Here is a 17,302-nt window from a genome sequence, read left to right on the forward strand (position 1 = left end):
ACACAAATAGATGCTTCTTTGATTAAGTCACTGTACTTGGATCATGACACATTACGGTTCAAGCCAATCTTTTTTTTTTTTTTAAAGATTTATTTATTTATTTATTTATTTATTTATTTATTTATTTATTCATTCATTCATGATAGACATAGAGAGAGAGGACCCCGACGCGGGACCCGATCCTGGGACTCCAGGACTGTGCCCTGGGCCAAAGGCAGGCGCTAACCCGCCGAGCCACCCACGGATCCCCGGCTCAAGCCAATCTTAATGTTAGGAATGACTTTGGAAACTTGAAGAACCAGGTGGAGAATTGATGTCATTAGCTATGACTGAGAGCTGATTTGGAAGGATCAGTGTGTTAGGAAAAGAGCCCCCCCACCCAGAGCCAGGCCAGCCTGTGGCCAAGTGGGGTCCAGGGTGAATCTCTTATCTGGCTCAACTCCTGGATCCCCAGTTATGAATTGGGATTTTAAAGCTGAATTTATCAAGAAGACCAGAAATAACAGGTCTATTATATAAGGTATCTGATACATGCTTTGGGTTCCCAGTAACTTATGGATTTGTTTTTGGGGTGTCGGGAAAGAGAATGCCAGCCTTGCTAGGGATTTAAAGTCGAGATCAGAGAAGCCAGCACAAGGAGGGCGCTGGGAACTCTGGCCTGTGTGTCCCAGCCTAGAGGACCACCTCTCAGCCTCTCACCAGATGAGGATGACCCCAAGCCAGCTGTGAGGCCAGTGTGATTCCTGAGGGGTAAGCCCCCTCCTCTTGTCCAACACAAGTATGCTGAGGGCAGAATGACGTACAGACCAGACACAGAGATGACTAACTATGGGGTGGTCAGATGTTTGCGGGCTCATCTTTGATATCACATTTCGTGCAGCAACATAAACTCCAAGGAGCAAACACATGGAGCTGACCAGCAATGTGTTTATAATAGTTGTTGGGGAGGGAGGTGACACTTATTCAGGCATTCCATGGGGTGACTCAGCTCTCATTCAGCCCCTCCACTCAGGCCGCTTGCTGGACCCGGGAAGGCCGTGGGCAGCAGAGGTCTGAGCACCAAGGTCTTGCAGGACCACGATCTCAGGGGGTCAGGGGATCCAAGGGTCAGAGGGGCACCGGAAGCCATCTGCCCACTGGAGTGGAGTGCCTGGCCCCTTCTCTGCCAAGATGTTGTTCAACCTCTGCCCCGATGCCCCCAGAGATGGGGACCCCACCTCCCCAAGGACGCCCATTCCCCAGGACCCTGGGAACAGGGTGCAGGTCTTATCCATCTCTTACCCTCAGAGTCCGGCACAGTGTCAGACTCCAGAATCATCCATCCCATTCTCTTCCACCCAACACCAGCCTTTACTAAGGCTCAACGGAGCTAAGCCAGAGGGTCTGAGATGAAGAAATCCCAGCCCCGGCCTGAGGGTCCCAGCATCTAGGGAGGGAGAAAGATGGCAAGCAGGTGGCGGCAATATAGTGCGATGGGTGCCACCAAGGGGGTCGTGCAGTATAATTGCTGCACAGGCACTCCCGCAGGGGGCACTGTGCTCTCACCTGGCATTGTGAGTGGGGGCAGCATGTGGAGGCTGAGGTTAGCAGAGATTTCTCTGACTCTCAGCATCGGGATCGGATAGGCTGGAGCCCCCACTTCTCACCCTGGGGGAATTCAAAGCTTTTTCCAATATTTCTTGGGGATTCAATTGGATCCCATGGATGCCTCTGGCCCCAAGTCCTTGATTCCATCATATTCGGTTCCTGGCTTATCTCCCTGCCCCACATCTCACCTGTGTGTTGAACCTGACGTGGACCCCGGCTCCCTCGGTTTCTGCGGATGAGTCAGCGGACACGAAGCTTGAGCCACGTGTGCACGAGCACAGGTGCGAGACTCCCCTGAAGCTCTGTGAGGAGGGGTGGGCGTGCATTGCAGCATCTGTCCCCTGGGCCACATAAAACCAGCGTGTCCCGTCCTTTCCTGAGCAGAGGGCTGGGCCGGCATCACGTCCTCGCTCTGTGCCAGCGTTTCTCTGTGCTAGCCACTTCCCGTCGTTGACTACGAGGGCACTTGCTTCTCAGACTCATACTAAGTGCCCAATAAATCGTGTGCTTGGGTTTGTGCGTGTGTGTGTGTGTGTATATTTTTGCTCATTTCAGACATTTGCACAGCCTACTGAATATATTTTCTAAATTGAGAAAAATCAAGAGAAATGATATTTGCATTAGGAGGCTCCCCCTCTCTGCCGTAACTGTTCAGCAGGACATGTCCAGGTCAACATAACTTCAGAATATTTTTATTAGAAAGAGCTTCTTAGCCTTTTCATGGCCTTGGGATGACTTATTTTTTTAAACATTTTCAATCAAAACTTAACTCTTCATGCTTACGGATTGTCCCACCTGGGCCTACAGTCCAAGGTGCAAAGGGATTTGTCTGTGTCGCCTCTGTGGTCAGGGGTTTTGGACTATTCTCTTGTGGCCAGATTTGATGTGAAAGGGAAAATTTTGCACGGTCAGAGGGCATTTCTCGAGAGGGCCTGTGATTGGGCTTGTATTTCCTTCTCCCTTCCTGTGACAGGCAGTTGCTTACCACTCGGGTCAGAGGGGGAGCTTGGAAATGCTGGAGGCTTCCATCCCCCTGGGAGTCTGCCTTTGAGTCCCCACAGGCAGAGAAGTGAATGAGTCTGTCCCGAAGCCTTTGTCACTCATAGCATGCACCCCTGCTGACCCCTACAATTGTCCTGGCCCCCGGGGTGGCGCTGGGGGCAGGCAGGAGGCCCTGGTAGGGAGAGCAGAGAAAGCAGATGGCTGGCAATCTGCCCTGCCTTCCTGCTGTCCCTCTTGGCCTTGGGGATGCATGCGATGTCCCTTCTGCTTTTCCCCAAGGACAAGGTGTGGATTTGAAGAGCTGGAATCAGTAACATGGCAACTGGTCTTTATTCCTTCCTTGCTTCCCAAGGGACGCAGGGCCCACTATTGCCCCCTCGAACTGAGGGAGGAGACGCGAGGGGTCAGGAGAGGTGGGTTTGAGCCAGCTCCCCTTTATGGTCTCAAAACAAGGAGACTGTGCTGCATGATTGAGTTCAGTGACTCCCTCCAACTAATTCCCTCCTTCCTTAGTCCCATCTCATTTCTAATTGTCCCTCACAAATCCAAGGGCTCGTCAGGGCCAGAAGCTTTGCAGGGCTCATCTCGAAGTTTAGAGCACCCAGCTTTGGGCCAGCCTCCAGCAAAAGCTCCAGAGATCCAGCAGGTGTGGGTGGTATTAGATGGTGGGCCTGTAGCCCTGTGGCCTCTGGGGGACCCTGGCGAGTGAGGAGCCTCTCCCAGCCTCCCTGTAATGGGATGAGAATGTCCATCCAGTAGGATTAGTGGAGCAAGGACAAGGGCACCGGTTTCCAATCGTTACATAAGAAAATATGCCAAACGTGGCGGCTCAAAGCAAAACCTGTTTGTGACCTCAAAGTCCTGTAGGTCAGAAGCCCAGGCCGGCCAGCTGGCTCTCTGCTTTGGTTCTCCTAAGACTAGGACCAACGTGTTGGCCAGGTTGGGTTCTTGGCTGGAGGCTCTGGGGAAGAATTTGCTTCCAGACTTATTCTCATTGTTGGCTGAACCAAGTTCCCTGCAGTTATGGGACCAAGGTCGCCATTGCCTTGCATGCTAGGAGCCAGTGGCCACCATCAGCTTCCAGGGGCCACCACATGTCTTGGCACATGTCCCTCGTTCTCTTAGGAGCAATGCTGCAGGGACTCCTTCTTGTGCTTCGCACATCTCTGATTTCTTCTTTTGCCTCCAACTAGAGAAAACTCTCTCGAAAGCACTCAGGGCCAGGCTTCCTTCCCACCTCATCCCAGATGACCCCTGCAAAGCCCCTCCACAGCAGTACGTCGGTTAGTGTGATTGAATAACCAGGGGTTGGGATGGGAATCTGGGGCCATCCCTAGAATCCTGCTAATGTCAAGTGCCTGGAAGAGTAGCTGGTGCACAGAAGGTGCCCAGCCTCGTCAGAGAGCTGGAAGGGTGGTCCTTCCCCTCACTGGGCTCATGTAGATCACAGAAGTGTCCCTGTGGGTATGGAGATTCCTAGAAGCTGGAAAGCACAAATCCGAAGCATTTCCTCCTGGATAAGGTAACCTTTTTGCAACCATGAGGAAAAAGCCAAGATTGTTACAGAAACGAAGGCCCTAACATCACCCAGCCACTGCATCCCTGGGAAATCACAGAGTGGGGGTGGTGGTAGGCTTCAAGCAGGGGAGTGACTTGACCTGGTGCAACCAGCTTGGCTGCTGTGTGACGGATGGACTTCAGGGAACAAGAGTGGAATCTGGGAGACGAGGATGAGGTCATTGTGTTAGTCCTGGGGATGGAAACCAGAATGAGCGACAGAGAAGGTGAGGGAAGGAAAGCGGTGGATTCTAGGTTCCTGGAACGCTCGTGGGAGGGAGGGAGGCTGGGGGTAGACGGTGCACTGTGTCAAGTGGGAGATGTGGGGGCGAAAATAAAAGTGCAGGACTCTGCACATGGACAAGTGTGCAGGTCCGGGGCAGAGGAGCAGCTATTCCCTGCGAGCCAGCCTCTCCGAGAATCCCAGGAAGAGTCTGCAGTGTGCATTCTGGAGAGGGCCAGGGACTCGGCACGTTTAAGCAAGTGCCACAGAATGACTTCTTCCCCTCCAGCTCGAAAGCTTTAGCTCAATTCAGGTCTAGTCCTTAAGGCCCAAAGAGGCCACAATTTGCCCAAAGCCATAGGCCATTTAAAGGCCACCTGCCAGGACACCTGGGGGGCTCAGTCAGTTGAGCGTCTGCCTTCAGCTCAGGTCATGATCCCGGGGTCCTGGGATCCCTGCTCAGCGGGGAGCCTGCTTCTCCCTCTGCCTCTGCCCCCCACTACTCATGCTTGCTCCCTCTCTCTCTCTTTCTCTGTCTCTCAAATAAATAAATAAAATCTTTTTTAAAAAAGGCCACCTGCCACATGGTTTACCCATCATATCTGGCTGCCTCCCACAGGGGCTTGTTCCCCCACCATTTGTCCTTTAGAAGGGCTAAATGTTGCTTTGCTAACACATGAAGTTCACCTCTAAACTGTAGGAAAGAACAAGGGGCTTTCTAGAGATGGAGGTTTCTGGAATTTTGTGCCATGCCTGAGAGATGATGTCCCAGGGGTCACGGGTCTGACATCAGCAATGCAGGCAAATTTTCATCATGTTGCCCCATTCTTTCCCTCCTCAGAAGATGGGGCCTGGGAGGAGCAATTAAAAGTGGAAATGGGGATCCCTGGGTGGCTCAGCGGTTTGGCACCTGCCTTAGGCCCAGGGCGTGATCCTGGAGTCCCGGGATCGAGTCCCACATCGGGCTTCCTGCATGGAGCCTGCTTCTCCCTCTGCCTGTGTCTCTGCTTCTCTCTCTGTGTATGTCTCTCATGAATAAATAAATAAAATCTTTAAGAAAAAAAATTAAAAATAAAAGTGGAAATGGTTTGTCCAGAAAGAGAGCTGTCATGCCCAGCACTTTCGATGCCAAAGCGCCTGGCCGAGGAATCTGGATTAGTGCTCAGTTGTGGGGCAGTTCCTGCATGTAAAGAAAACTCCATGCTCGGTGCTCTGGCAGCCTTGGGGCTTATGAATGCCGTCCCCTACCTCCAGGCAGTGTGGGGTGGTGGCGAAAGTCCAGACTGGAGAGGTAGACAGCCTGGTTCTCCCGTTTACAAGCTGTGTGACTTCAAGCAAGCTCCCTGACCTCTCTGAGCCTTGGTTTTCCAACCTCGAAGCAAAGGCGATCATATCTGCCTTATTAAATTATTAGGAGTAAGCCAGCTGGTACATCTGAAAGCAATTAGCAAAGTGCCAGGCCCTGGTAGGTGCTCAGAAACATCCCTTTCTTCCTTCCCTCCTTCCCATCCAGCTGTCCACAGCCAGGATAACTACACTTGTGGCCTGATGGTTTCCCCAGAACCAGGTGCCCCGCGCAAACAGCACCTGCGGTATCCACCTCAACGGACCCTCAGGTACACTGGGAAGAAATGTTTCCAGCTTTGTGCTCAGGCTCACCCCTGGATGAAAGGGTGCTATTGAACCAGCCCCAGACCCCCAGAGCCTCTGTCCTTCCACCTGTGTGTCCCAGAGGTGACTCAGGTGTCCAGTGCACCACTGACCCCCATCCTAGAGAGAGAGACTCATACAACCTGACCTGCCCTCATCAGCAGCCAGGACAGATACAGGTGTGAGGCCAGCACAGGAGGCTGGTCTTTACCTTCCCCCTAATGACGTGGCTCCCCCAGATCTGCTGTATTGTTTTCTGCCTCTCTTGCTTTGCTCTGTTCAGGCCCTCTTCCCACCTTTATGTGGCCAGAAAGCTCTGGCCAGCCCTTACGAGTTAGGAGGACATTGTCTTCTCCACAAATAAGGTCCCTCATCTGAAGAGTGGGCCAGCATTTGTCCTCTGGCCCCCTGTGACTGTGCCCGTGATCTTCCCACTGCACCGTTGTCAAGTTGTCTGGTTCCCACCAGCTAGTCTGTGGGCTCCTCTGCACGGGGACAGGCTCTAATTCAGCTCCATCCTGCACACCCGGCCCAGAGTGTGGCACAAAATAGCCTCTCTGGGGATGTCTGTAGACACGAACCCAGCTGCACTTGGCCTGCTGAGGCTGATGTCGAGGCAGACAGGCTCGCTGGAGTCATTGCCCTAATGGGTTAGAAACTTGATGATGAAGTTTATTTCTCATGCTTATGAAATTAGAGACAGCTTGCAATGTTGGGAAAAGTATAAGGAGAAGAAGAATGAGTAATACTCTCTCCACCCGGAGAGAATTCCTGTTCATATTTGATTCATTTGCTTCCAGGCTTCAATTCTAATGCATTGTTCCACGTTGTATTGTTTGCCAGAGTTGTAATCCCTTATGTATACAACTTGGCAGGCCCTGTTTTTCCCTGCTTATCATTATAATATCATAAGCATTTCTCTCGAGTGACTTGTAAATATCTTTTAAAAACCGTTGCATAATCCCATACCAGGTAGATTTGCCATTGTTTACGGAATGAAATCCCTTTTATTAGAAAAGAGGGTTGTTTCCCCATTTTCATTTTTAAAAAGGATACCGTGACGGCTCAGCTGTGCACACAGTCGGTTGTTTATTTGAAGGTCCAGGGCCCAGTCCACACAGCTGCCAGATTGATGTGCCAGATGGAGCTGTGGCCAGCTACCAGCACAAACACGCAGATGCATCATGTTGGAGCCAGACAGGATTGATCTGCTTTTCTTTCTTTTTTTTTTTTAAAGATTATATTTATTTATTTCACAGACACAGAGAGAGCACAAGCAGGGGGAGCGGCTGGCGGAGGGAGAGGGAGAAACAGACTCCCCACTGAGCAGGGAGCCCCATGTGGGGCTTGATCCCAGGACCCTGAGAGCACGACCTGAGCCGAAGGCAGATGCTTAACTGACTGAGCCACCCAGGCACCCCTCTTTTTTTAAGTGGAAAATTAACACACAAATTCTATTTTATAGCTTCCTTCGAAGGGTCAGAAGACTGGGTGGGCCCTGGGTCCATGTTCCTGCATGTGAGCACCTGCTGGAGCCCGCCAGCTGGTCAGGTGGGGTGTGAGCTCTCCTTTCACCCTGGTCTCTTACTCACAGGGATCCCTCCCTCTCTGTAGTCCCCTACATGTGGAGGCCATGTGGCAGCAGCCACTTACTACTGCACCTGCGCTGATTTTCTTCTCAGTGAGAAGAGTCAGATATTTCTCTGACCTATACTTCTTTCAAAATGCAGGCCACACTGAAAGGGCTTTGCATCTCATAAAACACAGGAGCGATCCTTTTCTTGGTGCAGATGAAGGATGTTCCTCATGATTACCGTGCACAACGAGTCTATCTTTGTAGAGGGAATGCCCCCGGGTCTATAGGATCACGCCCCCGGCCGAAGGCAGCGCTAAACTGCTGAGCCACCCGGGCTGCCCTCTAGGTGCTGTTGAAAAGACTGAATGTGCCTTGTAGGTCTAAAAATATCTTTATTCTACCTTAGTTTAGTTGGGAATTTAATTCTATATTGAAAAGAAATTTTGCTCAGTACCCTACCACCCAGCAATTGCACTACTAGGCATTTACCTCAAAGATACAAATGTAGTGATCCAAAGGAGCACCTGCACCCCATTTTTTATAGCAGAAATGTCCACAATAGCCAAACTATGGAAAAATCGTACCTAGATGTCCATCAACAGGTGCATGAATAAAGAAGACTGATATATAATATAGAGAGTTATATATTACGGAATACTACTCAGCCACCAAAAGATGAAATCTTCCCATTTGCAATGATGTGGATGGAACTAGAGGGTATTATACCAAGCAAAATAAGTCAATCAGAGAAAGACAGTTATCATATGATTTCACTCAGATGTGGAACAAAATGAGGACCACAGGGGAAAGGAGGCAAAAATAAAATAAGACAAAATCAGAGAGGGAGATAAACTGTAAGAGACCCCTAACTCTAGGAAACAAACTGAGAGTTGCTGGACAGGAGGTGGGTGGAGGGATAGGATAACGGGGTGATGGGCATTAAGGAGGGGTGATGTAACGAGCGCTGGGTGTTATAGGCAACTAGTGAATCACTGAGCTCTACCTCTGAAACTAATAATACAATATACGTTAATTAACTGAATTTAAGTAAAATAAAAGAAATTTTGCTCAAAAAAAAAAAAAAAGAAAAGAAAAGAAAAGAAAAGAATGCCACCGAAACACTTTGTGAAAGCTCCAGACAAGCCACATAGGTTCCGAGGCCCTGGCCTGCTTCCCGCATTAGGGTTGTCTGTGAGGCACCGGCTCATGCTTCCAAAGGCAGCCACTCCAGTGGGAAGCTGTACAGTCGGGAGGCTCCAGGCAGCAAATGAAGACATTTGATGCGAGAAGATTCAAACAGTGAGGACACGTACATCTCACATAACTCTCAGTCCAGAGGCAAAGGGCTTCAAGTACAGCTCAGTCTGTGTTGGGTGCTCTCACCAGAGATCTAGGTTCCTTCTAGTTTCTCTACTCAGCACTGATGTCACCTTGATGCTGGTCCATGTCCCATTGACCACTGGGACAATGTGCCTCCCTAGTCACCCTCACCAGGACAAGACACACATAAGACACTTCCCTAACCACATAGATGGCTTCCTCCAGCCTGACCAGGCCAGCTTGGGACACATGCCTGCCCTCTGTTGGATGGTGTCACCTGAGGAGTGATGCATGCAGATTGGTGGCATTAGTTGGGGTAGTGGTATGGGTCTTGGGGGTCAACCTCACGTCCACCACTGACGTCTTCCCTGAGGCCCCCTGACTCTGCTCATCTCAGTTCTGGCTGGGCTTTCCATTTGCAGGGAGTCAAGCTAAGCTCTTCTTGAACAAAGTCCCACATGGAAGTCCTGACAAAGCCAGTTCTCCCCAAACCAGGCAACCGGGGGTGGGGTACCTCAGTCGCCTGCAGCCCTCTTCTCAGAGAGCAGACAGGCTGCTCCATTCCGAGCACCACAATCATCGCACATTGGGCTGGGGACTCCAGATTACATCTGAACAACACCATATTTTGACATGTACTTTTTTTTCAAGCATCCCCATGGCCCCAGGAGACTGACTGATTAAGGCAGCACACCCAAGTGCACTGTACAGCAGCAAATGTTTCAGTGAATGGGAGCAGGGGTAACCTCTGCCATCAGACTTGCCATTCCCTGCAGCGGCCACACTACATGCCGATGTGATGGGACCTGGGCCAGGTCTGCAGGGGACCTGGTTATGGAGCACTGTGGGGGGCAGGGGACAGCTGTCCTCATTTCCAGGTTGCATGCCCTGCACAATTGACTGTTCCGGTCGGGAAGGTTTCCCCGACTAAGCAGTCGGCCGCGTAGCTTCTCTGCCACCTGACCCCGCATCCTGGGCCCGAGCCAGCTACAATCCAGGAAGCTCCAGTCGTGAAAGTGATGAGGTACGTAACAGCCCAGGGGGTGGGCAGCTGCCTTCCCGATGCTAAGGTAATTATGCCTCTGCCACCATTACCCCAGACAGGGATGGGTCTCCAGAGAGCTCTCTAAACGCACATTAGGCCCGCAGCCAGGGCCGCGTTCTCTTGCAAAGATGTTCTTTCACACTTAGCAGTGGGAGAATGTTGGCACTGGAGAGGATGACTTGGGGGATCTGTGAGGCTGAGTCTCGAAGCACCTGCACAGGGTGACCTGGGATGCTGGTAAAAAGGACAGTCCTTGGGCATCAGCATTCCCCACCCCCCCACCGGCATCAGGCCCTGTTGGTAAACATATCATGTGCGTTTGGCATCCAGTCAGATCGTGCAGTTGTTGAGCACGGCGAGTGACGGCGTTGGTCAGAGTACCCATGGCTTACTGAACTGCGTGTGGCTTTGTTTGATCAGCTGTTGAGAGAGGGCTCTTAAGCCTTCTGTAGATGACAGCCAGGCTCCACTTCCCCAAATGTGCTTCAAATCATACCTTTCTATTCGAAAACGGGTGAGGGGAGTCCAGCAGGTGCAGAGCGAGGCCAGATCCCACAGCACAGCTTTCTGGGCCTCCGGATTCCAGCTCTGCCGGCTTCTCCAGCCTCGCCTCTTACCCAGAAGGATGGTCCAAGTGTCCTCAAGGGGTCTCACTGCCAATGAATCAGCATCCAGAGTGTGGGTGAGTGTCAGAGAGTAGGACTTACTCCCTCAGCCCTCCTTGGGGCACGACGAGCCACACCCCAGTGACCCCAAGCACTACAATTGTGTTGGCACTTGGAAAGAGCCCCATTTGAAATGGCAAGTCAAGAGTGCCACTTATCATGGCAATTTTGAGCAGGCGACAACAGGCTCCTGCTAGGTCAAGCTTGGTTTCTGGCTATTTCTCAAATTGAAGCCGGCAGTAGAAGGGAAGCAATATAGCATTGTGATATCACGTAGAACGTGGGCTACTCTCCAATTTCTCAAGAGGAATCTGAGATTATGTTTGGATAAGTAATAGGAGTTACAGAACAAGAGAGTGGATCGAGGGGAGGCCTCTTTGAAGACCAATGATTAAGTGGCCAACCACAGTTAAAGTTGATTTATTCCAACTTTGCCAAATGTTGGGGTTCCTCTGGTAGGGCCTCCAGGCTCTAGCCCCTCCACCTCCATAAAGGCTTCCTTGATTTCCTTTTCAGACTTGCTTCCAGCTCCCCACCCTCTCGCCCACCCAACCGTCCCATCACCGCCCCATACGTGTTTGCTCATATCCTATGTTCAGGTAAAATGATGAAAATAAATAGAGGCTCTGGAGACAGACTTGGGATTGTATCCTTGGTCCGCCACAGTGGCTTTAAGAGGCTGAGCTAACTGCTCAACCTTTCTAAGCCTTGGTTTCCTCAGCCATAAAGTGGAGCTAATAATAGGAGCCTCCTCGTAAGTTCTTGTGGAAATTAAAGAGGTGATACAAGCAAGGTACTAGAGCCCTAACCCAGAAGTGGTGCTCCACTGATGCCCGTGGCTAGGGTGTTCATGGGGGTGACAATGATCACAATCCTTGGTTCGTTCTGTCTCGAATGTAAGCGATTCTCTCTACCTGTGATTCTCTTTACCTGTCTCCCCTTCTATGATGGAACCTCTGAGAAGGAAAAAATTGTATCTGATCTCTGGATCCCAAGCACCCACTGTATACCTGGAACAGAGTAAGCACTTGGCAAATGTCTGTTAAAATGCAAAATGAGGTGACCCAGACCCTAAAACTGGCATGCCAGCACATTTCTTTCTCAACAGTGTAAAGGACTCAAAACTTCTGGAATCACCAGAAGGCTAAGCATTCTGTCAGAAGACATATTTTCAGACTTATCTAATGTAGTTGCTCAGGCTGCCACATGCCAGGGGAGATGTGAGGTCAGACTTACTTCTCACTTGCATCTTGGAGTCTTGTTGGTATGTTGTTGCTTGTTGAGTTCCTGCAGTTGTACACTCCAGGATGCAGAGTAGGGCGGCCTGTTTCAGAAGCTGGCTCTGCTCCGCTTATTTAACACTTCCCCCCTCCCCACACTGGGGGACCGGGCAGGGAAGGGACCAACAGATGGGCCAAGGCCAATCTCCCACACCAACCCATTTAATATATTGGTCCAGAGGGAACTGGCTGGCGTGTTTTCCCATTCTTGGCACATGCCTGCAGAAATGTTTGTTTTGCAATGTCCAGGGGAGCCGCAGGTCTAGAACAATGGTGAATGATTTATTTAGCAAAGTGTGTTTGAGTTCCAAAGTGTTGCTAAGTACATTACATCACTGTCCTTTCTTTTCAGCTCTAGCCAGTGGTTTCCAGATCCATCCAGGAAGAATTTCAATTCCTTCACATGACTTTTTCAAGGTGCTGCTTTATCTTTCCCCCCAATCACCCTAACCCTTGGAAAATTATCACTGTGCCTCTCAACCTTCTGGCCGCGGGGGATCAATGTTATATAAATGTTAAAGATCAAATTTAAAAATGATAAAGATCAATCACAAATGAGTCCTAGTCCATTCTGTATCAGAATCCTAAGACTATTAAATTACTCGTTAGCTAAACAAATTCTTCCCTTGGAGAACCAGTTTTCAGTAAAAATCCAAAGAGTTACCAGACACTTGCTTCCCCAGAATGAATGGAACACAGAGCAGGAATTGATTGATACACTGCTAAGCTAAGGAATATATCTTGTAAGTGTTTTTAAATAAAATTGTTTGTAATTTTTTTTTGTTTGTAATTTTTATGCTATGTTGTAACTGTCACCTTGTAGTTAAAATATATCATGGGCATTTTCTTAAGTCATTAAATCATTTCCCCCCACAATAATTTTTAACTGTTCCAGAGTATTTTGTCAAATGACTGTTCCATAGTTTATTCATCCAAAGTATTTTTGTTGGATGTCTGGAATAGTCTTCTCTTGATGCAATTCATAATTTATTTGCCAGATGTCCAGTAAGCATCAACCACTTGCCAGGCCTTCAGTGGATAAATAAGGCACAATCCTGACCCTTCAGAAGCTCCCAGTCGATCTCATGGTCGATTGCCCTGAAGCAAGTATTCTATCCACAGACATGATGGACAAGGCACAGAGACAGGCCTACTTCTCTAATGGGTGGGGACTGTCCCAAAGCCTGCTATCCCCACTCACCCAAAGCGCTCAGACTCTGGCACCTGTTAGAGGTGGAAGGCTCACACTGGGCCGGGTGCTAATTCCTCTTCTCCTTTTCTACCTCCTTCTAGGGTACCAATTTTTAACCCCTCTGTGGGTTTGTCTCAGCTGGTAGACTCTAAAAATACCAAACCTAGGGTGCTTGGTTGGCTCAGTCGATTGAGCATCCGACTCTGGATTTCGGCTCAGGTCATGATCTCAGAGTCATGGGATCGAGCCCCACATTCAGCTCCATGCTCAATAGAGAATCTGCTTCTTTCCCTCTGCCCATCCCCCTGGCTCATGCATGCTTTCTTTCTCTAAAATAAGTAAATAGATCTTTTAAAAAATTTAAAGAAACACCAATGCCCAGTCTGATCAATGATAAACCATGAATAGGACTTGAGAAGTGGTGTGCTAGGAAATACCGAATGGTCAGCTCTCAAAAAAGTATTCATATTCATATTTATTAACGTACATCAGTTTATCATAAATTTTACTGGTATAAAGGATGGTTATGACAGCTTACAAAATAACTTAAAATACGTAATACTCTTTCTTATAAATTCCACAACCGGTGATTCTTACAGAAAGCACTTGCCAAATCTGTGGTTGCAAATGACAAAGGAAGCTAGGTGTACCATGGATGATGGCTGGCGCTTTCATTTATGTTAATAAGCATGACAAGAGTGAAACAACACAGTGTGTCAGAGCTTCACCCACCTATCAGTGACAGGAGCGACTTCTTTGCTGGATTGCTGAATATTCTCTCTCGTACTATTCACAATATAATAGCTACAAACAGAACACTTTTTTTTTTTAACAGAACACTTTTTGAAGTGTCATCTGCATTATTAATATTGTCTCCATCAGTGTCATAAGTGTAGACAATTAACAAAATGACAAATCAAGCTCTGATTGCTAGCATTTGCTGATTCCTGCGGCCTAAATTCTCCTGTGGCTGATTTCAAGCTACTGATGTGACCATCACTGAGCACAGACCCAGAGGAGGTGCTAGGTAATGCCTCATTATGTACAGTTTCAACCATCCCGATGTGTTGGACCTAACTGACCCCAAGCACATAGGTCACATGTAGTGAAATAGTTTGAAAATGAGGACTTTTGAGTATTTTCCACCATTGTTTTAAACAGAATTTACTTAGCTATAAATTTATGTAGTTTAACTCTTGATAATATCTATGCAAAACTTCTGAAAATTTAATCATTGGCTTGCACAAGCCAGGAAAAGCCAGCTCTCCCACAGCACCAGGTCCAAACCCAGGGACTGGGATCTTTCCAAAGCTTCCCCGGGTTATTCTGATATCCAGCCATTATTGGACAGGGCAGAGGTTCTTTCGTTGTTTGTTTGTTCTGTTTTTGTTTTCCTGGTGAGCTCTTTAAAATAATTTTGGAAATTATCCGTCCTTCCATACTTAGCTTGACACCTAAAACTCATCTTAAGTTGAGATAGTTGCAAAGCCTCGAATTTCCAAAATATTCTAAATACTGATATTTTAAAACTAAAACTGTTTCATCTCACTGCTAAAAGTATCCCATGGAACTTGAGTGACCTTGAAGCCTCTGTTAAGAGAATTTTATTTCAGATGCAGCAGGCCAGGTCGCTGCCATGGTCGCTTCCTGTGTCCACTAGTTATGTCTGTTCTGCTCCCAGATGCCTTCCAGGCTCACTGTATTTTGATTCTTGATTTTAAAGCTTCTTTCTTCTCCTTCACTTCCAAGAAAAACTATAATAAAAAGTACCTTACTCTAAATAAGTAAGTAAGTAAGTAGGTAAGTAAGTAAAGTAAAAGTATCTGATTGAGTTTAAAATCCATAACCATTTGATACTAGGTAGGGGAAGAAAAAAATTCTTTCTTCTTTATACCTTCTAGGTTCTTGGCAAGGGCTCTATAGCAAAAAGATTAACAAGAGAAAAACAGAAACTTATTAGCAGGTATGTTTCATACATGTGTGGCAGAAACACAGGGATGGGTAGCTCTAAGGGGTGGCTAAAACTTGGGCTTATCCAGCATCTTCAAAAGGAACAATGCTTTTGTAGAGAGATGTCAGGACAGAGGTTTCAGGCTCCCAGGGCAGCAGACTGCAGGAAGACAAACATATGGGGGAAATAAATGGAGTCAAGTTTGTGTGCATGTTCCCCTGGTGCCATTTCTGGGCTGATGAATCTAGATCTGTCTCTAGTAAATGAAAATTTACACCTTACCTTGAGGCAGAAAGAGGGAGAGTAGATAGAGCTTTTCCTACATTTGCTTCATCTTAATTGCCCTCAGCTCAAAATAATTCTTATGTAAGAGATACATATTTTGGCATGACAGATTCTGGCTTCCTTCTATACCCATTATCAAACATTTATGTAATACATAAATAATTCATTGTCAAAAGTTATTATATATTTTATAGTGTTCTTTTTTTTTCTCTTTGAACTTCTATATCCACTCCATTTTCCTCCCCTCCAATTTGATTTCAGTGTAGTAAATAAAGTCCTTGGTGGCCACGAAATCATGGATATAAGTAGAAATGCAGATGACTTTTATTCCCTCTGAACGTAGACATTAAATGTAAGAAGTTTCCTGAATGGAGATGTCATGATGATGACTACCAGTACACAATTTGGCTAAGCAAGAGAAGATGTTGCAGACTGTTACTATCCAAACAAAAAAGTAAAACATTACTGGAAATGTATGTTGTGGTGAATGTCTATTGCTTTCTCCCTCCTTAGTTCATGTATCTGTGGATGTGTATTATTGCAAAAATGCATGCAGGGCAGGCTTCAGTTCTGTGCTACTTTTTGTCTTTATAGGTGTAAGTTCTCAGCAGCTTTTCACAAAGAACAAGTAGACGGGATAGAAGGAGTTTTGTTATAATGTCACTAAATTCTTCAACCATCTTCTTTTTTTATGTTTAAACTTAGATGTTTTTATTTGTGTTATGTATTGAATGACTCTTATTTATTTATTTAATTCAATTTGCCAGCATATAGTATAACACCCTCTGCTCATTACATCACATGCCCTTCTAATGCCTGTCATTCAGTTACCCCATCCCCTACCCATCTTCTCTTCATCAACCCTCCATTTGTTTCTCAGAGTCAAGAGTCTCTCATGGTTTGTCTCCCTCTTTAATTTTTCCCCACTCAGTTTCCCTTCCTTCCCTTATAATCCCTTGAACTATTTCTTATATTCCACATATGAGTGAAACCATATAATTATCTTTCTCTGATTGACTTATTTCATTCAGCACTGGAGGGTACTCCAGTTCCATCCACGTCGATGTAAATGGTAGTTATTCATCCTTTCTGATGGCCGAGTAATTTCCATTGTATACATAGACCACATCTTCTTTGTCCATTCATCTTTCAATGGACACCGGGTTTGGCTATTGTGAACATTGTTGCTATGAACATTGGGTGCAGGTGTCTGTCATTTCACTACATCTGTTTCTTTGGGGTAAACTACATCTGTTTCTTTGCACCCAGTAGTGCAATTGCTGGGTCATAGGGTAGCTCTATTTTTAACTTTTTGAGGAAATCCCACACTGTTTTCCAGAGTGGCTGCACCAGTTCACATTCCCACCAACAGTGTAAGAGGGTTCCCCTTTTTCCACATCTTCACCAACATTTGTGGTTTCCTGTCTTATTAACTTCAGCCATTCTCACCAGTGTAAAGTGGTATCTCCTTATGGTTTAGATTTGTATTTCCTTGATGGCAAGTGATGTGGAGCATTTTTCATGTGCTTGTTGACCATGTGCAGGTCTTCTTTGGAGAAATGTCTGTTCCTGTCTTCTGCCTCATTTCTTGATTGGAATCAAGAAATGTTTTTTGTTTTTTGGCTCTTCAACCTTCTTCTAAGTCATATTCCAAAAGTCATAGTTATCTCTTGTCTCCAATGTGTTTTAATACTCTATTAACACAATTAACCCTTCTTAAAGTTATTTAGAGGAATTAGAAACCATCTCACTAACACAAAGGCAATTAGACTTAGATATTTCTAGCTGTTACTTTGTTTGACAGTCTGAGGAATTTATACCCAAGACAAGATCCCCTAGTAAGAGAGGCTAAGGATCTACCTTTCCTTTGTGAGGTGGGAAAAGGCAGGTGAAAGGACAGGAGCTGCTTGCCTCTTGGACAGCAGGCTGGGTTCTCTGGTCAATCAGCTTTAGGAAAGAGTCTACTGGA

The sequence above is a fragment of the Vulpes lagopus genome, chromosome 6 (assembly GCF_018345385.1).
Source record: "Vulpes lagopus strain Blue_001 chromosome 6, ASM1834538v1, whole genome shotgun sequence".
NCBI lineage: Eukaryota > Metazoa > Chordata > Mammalia > Carnivora > Canidae > Vulpes > Vulpes lagopus.